Consider the following 12,236-nt stretch of genomic DNA (forward strand, 5'->3'; position numbering starts at 1 on the left):
CTGCAGCACTTTCTAGTTTTTTTTTGTAGGGACAGAGTCTCACTTTATGGCCCTCGGTAGAGTGCCATGGCATCACACAGCTCACAGCAACCTCCAACTCCTGGGCTTAAGCGATTCTCCTGCCTCAGCCTCCCAAGTAGCTGGGACTACAGGCGCCCGCCACAACGCCCGGCTATCTTCTGGTTGCAGTTTGGCCGGGGCGGGTTTGAACCCACCACCCTCGGTATATGGGGCCGGCACCTTACCGACTGAGCCACAGGCGCCGCCCTGCACTTTCTAGTTTTGTATGAAGCAGAGAATGGAAGGGGCCGGTGGCCTGCCGTTTCCTCTGCTGCAGTCCCACCTACAAACACGAGATGGCGCCCTACGGAGGCCTCTTGAGAGTCTACACGGTTTTTTCCTGGGGGACCATCCTGTCTAGCCTAGCAGAAGCATGACTCCGCAATAATGCAGAGGCAATTGGTTTGTTATGTTGAATAGAGCTGTCAAATAGTCACATTTGTTCATTCATTTCGGTGTCTGAATTTAAAAACAATTATATGTAGCATTTTATCCATATACTTTGGAGTCAGATGGCCTTGGAATTTAATTCTGGTACTAACCAGCTATGTGACCTGTCAAGTTCTGAGTCTCAGGTTCCTGCTCTGTGAAACCGTTATTAACTTTTACTAACTTTAAATGAGATGAGATTTGCGGAATTCTCAGCATAATTCCTGGTATGTACTATGTGTTCAGTAAGTATCATTTTCCCCTTTTAAAAATCCTTATATCACCTCACTTACGACCTTTATACTCACTGCTTTCTATTTTATTTTACAATGTCTTCTTGTGTCTGTCTTGTTGCTACTTATTTTGGTCTGGAACTCCTGGAAAGGTAGGGCTGGTCTGATTTTTATTCATTTTCAGCACCCAGCCTGGTGCTAGGCAAATAGCAGGGGGTCAATAAATACTCAGTGAAAGCAGGACAGGCACATGGCTCACACCTATAATCCCAGCAGTCTGGGAGGCCGGGCACAGTGGCTCACCTTGTAATCCTAGCAGTCTGGGAGGCCAAGGTGGGTGGATTGCCTGAGCTCTGGAGTTCAACACCAGCCTGAGCAAAAGCAAGACCCCCATCTCTAAAAATAGGCGTTGTGGTGGGCACCTATAGTCCCATCTACTTGGGAGGCTGAAGCAAGAATTAGAGCTTGAGCCCAAGAGTTAGAGGTTGCTGTGAGCTATGACGCCACAGCACTCGACCAAGGGTGACAAAGTGAGACTCTGTCTCAAGAAAAAAAATATTCAGTGAAAGAATGATGCATTAATACACCTTATATGGACATGCCATCTACTCCCCACCTCCACATCCTCTTCCTGGACAGAGAAAATTCTGAGCTATTTAGATCAAAGTTCTTGAGCGTTTTTACTTAAAACACAAGATAGGGAAAATCTGATAAAACCTGCACTGTTCCTTTTGCTATTAGCAACCTGACCCATGAGCCAGGCAGTCTACCTGTGGTCAGTACTGTGGTCAGAAAGGTGGCCTCACTGGGACAGACTTGCCTGGCTGTGGGGAAGAGTACAATCCCTCTGGGTAGACCCATGATCCCCTGGTGTGGGAAGGGGCCCCCAGACTGGGGCTGACCACAGGGGCTTGGTTGGCAGGCTGGGAACCAAGGCTGAAAGGGTGGGTGGGCTGGAATTTCCCTTCTTTGGTTTGGGCATATATGAACTTGCCAGCCCCTCTATGACTAGGGAAAGAGGTTCAAGCAGCTCTCCTGAGAAGGTTTTTCTAAGCCTGGGATGATTAGTACATTTTCTTAGGATTGCCAACCCATTTACGGTTATAAAGGGGAGTAACCCCACATATCTTCTGGATGAGGGAAGACTTGAGCAGGGACTCTGCATGTAATAGTTCATCAGTGACTGGCAGTTGAGACAGGAGGAGATGATTTGTGCACAGGCCAGGAGGTACCTCACCACTGTGCCAAGCCCTACAGCTTCCTCAGTGTGTCAAAAGTGCTTCCAAACAGGATCCACATGTGAAATGGGGAGAAATCTGGCTGTTAACTCCTCTGCACTGCACTGACATCTGTGATGGAGACTCAGCTTTAGGGATGGGGACTTTGCCTTCAAGCAGAATCCCCAGCTTGGCCAAGAGTTTGAGTCTCCTGTTTCCTGTCTATGACTTTTTTCTTTATACCGTATATGTGATAGTTCAAGTGATCTGAGAAATGGGAAGTGAGGATAGAAGATTCTGGAAACCCCCAGTGATGCAGGCGCAGCATAACTGCTGAGGCTGTCTGGTGTGGGAGATGGAGACAGGGATGCCATGAATGACAAAGGAAGGGAGTTTCCTTTGGAAGGTACCTTTTACCAAACAGGATGGATACCTCCCAAGGGAACCAGAGAACAGAGGTTGTAAAGATGCTCAAATTCGATGTAGCGTCTATTTTTAAAAAACATTTTTATCATGGAAAAATGTTAACACACATAAGATAGAATAGTATAACAAACTCCATGCAGTCCTCATCCAGCTTCACAAATTTACAACATTTTGTCCATTCTTGTTTCATATCTCAACTTTTTTTTTTTTCTGCTAGAGCAGAGTGGTGGGAACACTTTTAGCTCATTTTAGGAGACTACTGAGCCCTTATAAATATATTAGATAAGATCAAAGATAGTGTGTATGGGGCAGGGAGGACATTTGGAAATGCTATAGTCCAACTGTGTTAGGTTACAGGTAGAAACACCCAAAGCACAAGAAGGAAATGAGCTCAAGATGCCTGAGACTGAGCCGGGGGTGGGAACCTGCCTCGGAACCCCAGCACCCGCATTCAATGGCAATGAAGAGCCAGGAAATGTCCTAGCAACACCCTACTGCCAAGGAAGAAAGTGTTACCAGTGCACGAAAGATCTTGAAGTCCTCAGAGTACTGAGGAAGCTCGCGTTGACATTGAGCTTAGAGTTTGCAAAGTGCTTTACATTTTGCTTAGTGCTTTGATCCCCACAATGTCTACAAAAGGTAGGTGCTATCATTATAAACCTCACGGGAGATTCAGGAAGGTAAAGGGTTTTAAGCCAGTGGCAGAGCCAGGAGTAGCACCCAGGTCTCAGGTTTTCCAGTCCAAGGTTCTTCTCTCCACTTGGCTATGTCCTGCTGCAGGGTGGGGTGCTCCCCAGCTGGGCCCTCTACTTCTGGAATGCAGCAGCTCTGGGACCCTAAGCATCTCTTGCAGTTTTACCCTGAAAAAGAAAACCCATAAAGACAGTGGCTTCGTGGAGAGAGGAAATTGGTCTCCTTTGTAAGATCCAGGCATTGTGATGCCATTGTGATTTTGTGCCAGTGACTGTTATTCTGCACAGCCATTTCATGTAGGGCGCTACTGGTCGGGCCCTAACGAGGCCAGATGAGCCTACGTGCCAACATCTGCAGATTCACTTCCAAGGCCTACTGTCATAGATGAATTGGTGAACTGGAGTCCATGGTACCAATCAAGGACACAGGGCATTCTGTGCACCCAGTGAAGTGTTGACTATAAATTTCGACTAGAATAAAAATGCTTTGAAGATACAGCCACTTTAAGATAGGAAGATATTATGTGACCTTGTCTGTTTTGACATGTACTATGATGAGTAATAATGTTGCTGATGTTGACATTCGCTGTGAGAATAAAAGGTAACAAAGGGAAAGAGGGGGCAGAATAGTCCTTTGAGGAGATATACCTGCCTGCAGCTCTCCGGAAATGCTGGCCTTTCTGTAAATAAAAGTGAAACTGTAGATCTCTGACCTGCTTCTCCCTTGACTGGTTCTGGGGACAGATAGATGGACTCCTTGACCTGGCAACAATTTTAGGCTCAAGACAGGGAGTAGGGAGCCTAAGTGGGAACATCTTCCCGGGTATGGCTGAAGACAATTGCAACAGAGCCAGGGATCAGAGCTTCATGATGAAGGGAGGGCCACAGGCTTGATGGGGAATGACTCTTTTTCTCACTGCTTGCTGGGGCAGCATCTTGAGTAGCAGAGGGCAAGCACCTTAGCACTTCAGCTAAAGCAAGGGTCTCTAGTCCTCCACGTTGTCCTGCAAAGCACTATATTCACATGAGCTCTGAGTCTTGAATAGCTAACATTTCAAAGGGTCTTGGGACATTAGTATAGTCTGCAGGGACAGCCCTGTGCTAATTGAGGGCTTATTAAGTGCCAAAGTCCTTTACTATGCCCGTTAATGCTTTTTATATTTTTGGTAATCCTCAAAACACATCTTCTACTGCTATCATTCATCCCAGTTTATAGATGAAGCCACCAAAGCTTGGAGAAGCTAGGAAATGTTTCCAGTGTCACAGAGTTCAGTTCTTGCTGCCTCTTTCGTCCCCTGGCAGCCAGGTCCAGGTGCTGGCTGGAGATCCCCTTGGTGGCTCCTCCTCTCTTGGAGGGTAGTCTGTGCCTCTGCTGCTGCAGGAGCTGGCCTCAGGCTGTGTCTTCTCCTGATGAGGTCCCTTGTAGTTCTTTTCTCATTCACATGGTCCTCTCTAGAGGACAAGGGAGAAGTAGTTCTCTCTACCTCTGACTTTTACCACCCATGCCTCTTAGTACAACTTTCTCTACTGTTGCTTTAGCCCTAATGCAATAGAGTTGCATTAGTCAGGACTTATCAGTAGACTTATCAGTTGTGTGTGTGTGTGTGTGTGTGTGTGTTTACCTTGCCTTTCATAGATAATTATAAGAAAAATTTACTATCGTTCCCTGAAAAGTATTGGCTCTTCAATTATTTCATTAAAGGAAGCATAAACGGATTAATTTGCTGGAGGATTTACCACCAGAAATTAACTTTTAGTAATCCCCTCTTTTCTGTTGCTCAGCAAGCTTGCATCAGACCAAGTCTTAATTTTTGGTCCTGAAGTTGCCATAATATGTCAAACTGACACTTTACACTATAGCAAAAACATATACTGTATTTTGAACAGGTGACATAATGTCAATTATATCAAATTTTTGGCTGAATATTCTTTTTTATCAGTAATTTCAGAATATTAGGGGATACATGTTTTGCTTACATATTTTATTTTTTGCAAGTTTAACAATGTTGATTCTATTAATCCATGAACATGATTTTTTTTTTTATCTGTGTACATCCTCTGCAATTTCTTTCTTCAGTGTTTCATAATTCTCCCTGGAGAGGTCTTTCACCTCCTTTGTTAAGTATATTCCTAGGCATTTTATTTTTTTGTTTGCATTGCAAAAGGTATTACATCTTTCATCTGATTCTGAGCTTGACTGTTGTTGATGGATATGAAAGGTACTGATTTGTGTACATTGATTTTATAACCTGAGACTTTGCTAAATTTATTTATTTCTTTCCAGGAGTCTCTTAGTTGAATCTTTGATTACTGGATTTAAGATTATATTTTCAGCAGAGACATTTTGATCTTTTCTTTCCCCATTTTGACTCCTTAATTTCCTTTTCTTGCCTAATTGCTCTGGTGAGAACTTCCAGCACTACATTGAATAAAAGTGATGAAAATGGGCAATCTTGTCTGGTTCTAGTTCTAAGCAGGAATACTTTCAATTTTTCCCATTCAATATGATGTTGGCTACAGGTTTGTCATATATTGCCTTTATAATTTTGAGGACTGTCTTATTTGTAGTGATTTGTTAAATGATCTTATCGTGACAGGGTGATGAATTTTGTCAAATTCTTTTCCCTGTATCAATTGAAAGGATCATATGGTATTTGTTTTTCCATCTATTTATGTAGTAAATTACATTTATAGATTTGCATATGTTAACATATGCATCCATGCACCCTAACAGACATTTACAGAATATTCTATCCCAAAACAACTGAGTATATATTCTTCTCATCAGCATATGGAGCATTCTATAAGATTAATCATATCCTAGGCTATAAAACATGTCTCAACAAATATAAAAAAAAAAGTAGAAATTATACTTATATCTTCTCAGACCACAGTAGAATAAAGCCAGTAATCCACTCTGACAGAAACACTCATCCCTGAACAAAGTCATGGAAACTAAACAACTTAATGCTGAATAATAATTGGGCCAATAAAGAGATAAAGATTGAAATCAAAAGATTTTCTTGAACAAAATGACAATGAGGACACAAGTTATTGAAATCTGTGTGATACAGCAAAAGCTGTCCTGAGAGGAAAACTCATAGCCTTATATGCCCACATTCAAAAGACAAGTCACAAATCAATAATCTAATGAATCATCTTAAGGAATTAAAAAAGGAAGAGCAAACCAATCTCAAAACCAGCAGAAGAAAAGAACCAAGATCAGAGCAGAAGTATAGTGATAAAGTTTATGTTTTGTATATTTTACCACAATAAAGTAAAAGGGCTTTTCTATTCCAAAAGCTTTGCTCAAATCCAGTTCCAGCATGTCTGTTTGCTAAACATTTCATCTACTGCCTTATTAAAGTGAAACTCATTCCAATTAACCTCAAAGAAGGCTTTAGTTAGGAACTTCTGCTCCATGCCTAATGGCATTGATAATTATTTCCTTTACTTTTCACTCTGGTTTATATAACAGGTGTTCAAAGGTTAGACATGGAAAGTACCAGGATAAACCTCATCTCTTCTAGTAATTTCATTGGAAAATGTGATTCCAGGCATTTATCCTCATTTCCTTTTTTGTTTCTTAAGAGAGGGGGTCTTCGGGTCTTCACTCTGTCACCCAGGCTGGAGCACAGTGGCATGATCATAGCTCACTGCATCCTTGAAGGCTCAAGTGATCCTCCTGCTTCAGTTTCCTGAGTAGCTAGGGCTGTAGGTACATGCCACCATACCCAGATAATTATTTTCATTTTTTAGGGATAAGGGTCTTACTATGTTGCCCAAACTCGTCTTGAATTCCTGGAATCAAATGATCCTCCTCCTTTAGGCTCCCTAGAATTATAGGCTTGAGGTACCATGCTTGGCTCTACCCTCTACCTTCATTTCTTGAGGCAGAATGTTGGTGCAAAAGCACCAGAAGAGATTTCTTCCACTGCTGTATGAGGAGTTTCTTTGTCTTTTTCTTTACACAGGGCATCATTTCAATGACATTGAAAAGAAAGGCCTCTTCTTTGGACTCTTTCATGTAGTTCTCAATAAGGAGTCTCTATATTTAAGGATGTATGTTGTCCACATCACCATGAAACTGTAGAAAATCTGTACCCTTTTTCACTATATCACCTTGGCAAGGTTTTATGTTCAGATTCGTCACTTGTCGCAACAAAGCTGGAACCTGTAATATAAAGTCCTTCTCTCCACAGGCTTCAGGGACTCCAGTGCTAAATGTCCTCAGAGAAATTTACCTCCTCAACTGTCCAATAGGAAACCCCAGCTTTCTGGTACACCTGCCAGTCATCATGGTATTCAATAGGAAACATGGAACATAGCTGTGATTTTTCCCTCATCTTCCACATTGTTCATTTTTCATGTAGGTGGCAGATTCTTTAACTTGAATAAGCTCTGAAAACTCCTGAAGGATCTTCCTCTTGCTTTTCAAGGGAGAGAGATGGCCTGCTACTGCAGGTGGTTAGGTGACAGTGGCAAGCAGGATGTGGGCAGAGAGAATGATGGGATGAGGTGTGGAGCAGGTGTGTATGTGCAAAGGCAATGAGGAGAACTGGTGATCCCAAGAAGCACAGACTGTAGGGCAAGTATAGAAGGAGAGACATCAGTTGTGGGACGATGGCATTTTCAGGCAAGAGCTGATGGTGATTTGGACTAGGATTGGTAGCAATGGAAGTGGCCACATTGGGATATATTTGAAGGTAGAGTTGTTAGAATATGCTGATACGTTGGATATAGGGTGTGACATAAGTAGAGAAGACAAGTGAGTGTTCCAGGTATTTTGAATGGGACAGAAGATGACACAATTCCTAAGGTAAGGAACACTGTGGGAGGACTAGGTTGGGGCAGGTGGTAGATCAAAAGTTTAGTTCGGACATGCCAAGTTTGAAATGCTGAAATGCCAGCTAGATGTTCAAGTGAAAAAGCTAGGTGGCCAGTTGTATTTACAAGACTTAGCATTTGGAGAGAGAGCCTGCTTCAGATGTAGACCAGATGGGGAGAAGAAGCCCTGGAATTTGGCATACTCCGTGCCTGCCACATCTACACTGGCAGGACTCAGACAGTCCAGAAGTTTCTTTGGTGCCTTCCACTTCACTACTGGCCAGAGTCATGCCTTGACAAGGACGGTGTGGTGGACTGGTAAGGATAAGGGGCTAATTGGAATAGGTTCAAGAGGTAATGGAGTGGGAGAGAATAGGGACAAGTAAGTACAGAAAATTCTTACAAAGAGAAGAAACATGTAACAACTGTAGAGGGATGGGAGTCAAGAGGTATCTTTTTCTCTTTCTTTTAAGATGAGAGGAATTCCAAAGTGTTTATTTTATTTTATTTTTGAGACAGAGTCTCATTATGTCACCCTTGGTAGAGCGCTGTGGCGTCACAGCTCACAACCTCAAACTCTTGGGCTTAATCTCTTGCCTCAGCCTTCCAAGTAGCTGGGACTACAGGCACCCACCACAACACCCAGCTATTTTTTGATTGCAGTTGTCATTATTGTTTAGCTGGCCCCGGCCAGGCTCCAACCCACCATTCTCAGTGTATGTGGCTGGTGCCCTACCCACATAGGGCTGCAAAGCTATAAAGTGTTTATCTTGTTGATGGGAATGTTCCAGTAGTGAGGAACACACATTTGCTGGTCTAGGAGATAGTGGAGATAATCGCAGGAGCAAGTGAGAAGGGGAAGGATCCAGTGCCTTCACCGCTGAGGGCAAAGGAACGGGGAGGGAATGCCAGGGACAGTCTTGCTCAACCACATGCGATTGTGCCCCAGGAAGGGGAAAAGGGGTGCAGGGGGAAACATGGCTATACATTCAATTCACTACAACAACTGTTCGCTCCACTCTACTATGATCAATGTTTCTTTCTTAGAAAACTTTTACCTTTATCCTCTTTCAAGAGTTTTCTCAGTAGAGACAAAGCCTTTTCTCTTAATGGCACTGTGTTGGGGGATTGGAAGCCTTTTAGTTAAAGGAGACAAAAAAAATTTCCTGGGAAGACTCTGAGATATTTTAGTACTAAATATGGGATGGGACAATCCAGACCAAAGGCCTGAAGACCATGCGGACACTCTCCCTCTCTGTCATTTCTTCTCCTTTCTGTGTGTGGGTTTCATTTACTTTTACCATCTTCCTTCCCCAAGCTCCTAGGCCTCATATCCAGAACGAACATGCTGGAGAGTACAGAATTATCTGCACTGTGTCATCAAAATTAAACTTCTTGAGGGAAGGCTCTGATTGGCTCTGGATGGGTCAGATACCTACTCCCAGACCAATCTACCATTATAAGGGCCTTGAGGGTTTATAGCAAAGCTGATACTTTCTAATACAATTGGAACCTTATGACTGGAGATGTGCAGTGGAAAATTTATATGGAAAAAAGGGAAGTACTATTTCTAAATGAAGGGAAGGATGAAGGGAAGACAAGAAATAGATGTCCACTACAATAACCAGATCAGGAGAGACCCATTTTTCTTTACCAAGGGAAGTACTTTCCTCATAGCTCATGTCACAGTTTGGATTATTCAGCAAATACTCACTGACTTCCCACTGGAGGACTGGCCATGTGACTGACTTTCTCCACAGGAGTGTCAGCAGATCTGACTCAAGCAAAAGTCTGGAAAGAGCTCCATGGTCAGGCTTGCACTCTTGTGCTCTGCCATCTTCATGAGAAAAGCACACCCCATGCAGGTCACCAGCCCTGCAGCTAAGAACACTGTGGGCAGGGCCAGCCCTGAAGCTCAAAACAGAATCATCCCAGTCTGCAGACCTGTGGGTGTGATACTGAATAATTCTGATACATGGCACTGAGTTTTTGGAAAATTTTTTATACAGCTTTTTGTCTCAATAGGCAGCTGATGCTTATGACAGACATACTTACGACAACTGGATACTTACGTTGATATCTATATGTGAATGTTCATAGCTGCTTTATTCATAGTAACCAAAAATTGTAAATAACCCAAATGTCCAAGAATGGGAAATGGATAAGGAAATTGTGGCATACTTATACAACAGAATGCATTATACTCAGTTGTGAAGAGGAACAGACTAAGTAAAAGAAGCTAGACATAAGGAAACCATACTGGTTGGTTTCACTTGTATGAAATTCTAGGCTAGAAAAAACTAGCCTATTGCCATGGCGGCAGAAGAACGGCTGCCTGTGGCCAAGGGTGGTAGGAGATTGATTGCAAAGGGGTGTGAGGGCACATTTTGAGATGGTGGAAATGTTTTTTATCTTGATTGGAATGTTTACATTTACATTTATGATTGTCAAAACTCATCAACATGCACTCTTAAAGTGGGTGGATTTTATTTTTAGAAATTCCACCTCAATAAAGTTGGTGTTTTGTAAAAAGAATCTCTTGTTATTCCTGACTCCAATTTCCCCAGGAACTAATACACCAGAAATAATAGTGTCCAAATAACCCTACAAAATGCAGTTCTCACCATGTAACTCCCCTGCTTGAAACTCGGCCAAAGTTCTTAGTTTTCAAAGTCAATTTTAAACTCCTAACCCAGTCTAGACAGCTGCTATGAGCTGAATTCTGCTCACCTCTCCCAACTCATCCCAGCCTCGGCAGAGGCACGAGCTCCACACCTGTGCCTAGGCACCGTGCTATGCTCTCTGCCTGCTGGCATTCCAGTCACTCCAGCATCTGTGTCAGCTTCCTCCCTTTTTCTTACAGGCTGAACTTTCATATCATTTGTTATTATGGCACTTAATGTTTTGCAGTCGAATTTTCTGGTGATTTGTGTGACACCCCATTGCACTGAGAGCACTGTGTTGGTGGAACGAACCCCTGTCTATGTTTCCCCGAGAGGCTGGCATGTGGTAAATGCTCCGTAAAAGTGTGTTGAGCACTTGGCTGAGTGGTGTCAGTTCTCTGTACTTTGCTCTTTGGTGTATTCGGAGGCCCTGACTCTGGCAGAGAACTGCCCTCCGGGGGCCCAGCCACGCTTGCCATCACTGAGAACTTCTGCTTCTTTGGTTTGTGTTGAAAGTCCTGCTGTCCCATTCAGGGCAGTGGAAAGTCCAAACCCCTCTGCGCTCATCACTGAAAAGTCCTATTCAAATAGGCTTTTCTCTTGTACTTTCCCCTAGAAGACATTTTCAGAAAGAAAAGAAAATTTTGTGTTTGCGTTGTTAGGTAAAACTTAACAGAAAAGTTAATATAGTTTCAGTCACAGTGTCAGCCTAATTGTAAAGCCAGACATTTGTAATACACTGCACATTCCTAGCAACAGAATCCATTCACCAAGTATCATGTGCTTTGCATGTGCTGGATGTTGGGAAGGAATCAAAGATAAAAAGACAGTCCTTTTACTGGGAGAACTGCCTGGTGTGCAGCACAGGGGACAAAACAGCACAAGAGGTACAGGGTAGAACCCGCTATGAGATGTGCTGTTACACACACACACACAGTCCTGAGGGGCATGCACTAGGAGGCTTTTCCAGCCAGGGCAAATAGGGGAGGCTTTATTTGATTGGGCCTTGAGGATGGGGAACATCTAAAGACACAGAAATGGAAGGGAAAAGCCATTTCATTTAGGATTAATAGGAAAATCAAGTTGCTGGAGCCGGGAGAGTCCCTGCTGGTGGCTTCAGGGCAGGCACCAAAAGGGACTGGAGTAAAGGTGAGGTTAGGCTGGCTGGGAGGCTGAATCAGAGCATGAGGAATCTTTCAGGAGTTTGGGCTCCTCTTCCTCTTGGAGAATTCTGAGCTGATTGGCAGAAGGAGTGATGGACAATAGAGTAAGATTCAGAGAAGGTGAGGAAAGACTGCTCTGATCTCAGATGCAGGCACAGGCCCTGGAGGAGCTGGGGGAGGACAGATTAGTGATTTATGACATGGAACGCTCTCAAGCATTCCATCCTATGTGGAACAGTCACAACTCTAACCTTCTCCACCAACCTTTCATCCTCCCACCCTTTCCTCCTTCATCTTAGTTGTGACCTCTAAACCGTAGCTAAAACATTCACCAGGCTTCAGGACACTTCTCTCCTTCTCTCCCTGGCTCTCGGCTCCCTGGTTCACAGCTAGTCTCTCTCTCTCTGCTGCTTTCTTTTTTTTTTTTAGTCTTTACTTTTTTATTTTATTTTATTTTTGGCCGGGGCTGGGCTTTGAACCCGCCACCTCCAGTATATGGGGCCAGCGCCCTATTCCTTTGAGCCAC

The sequence above is a fragment of the Nycticebus coucang genome, chromosome 6, assembly GCF_027406575.1.
Source record: "Nycticebus coucang isolate mNycCou1 chromosome 6, mNycCou1.pri, whole genome shotgun sequence".
Classification (NCBI taxonomy): Eukaryota; Metazoa; Chordata; class Mammalia; order Primates; family Lorisidae; genus Nycticebus; species Nycticebus coucang.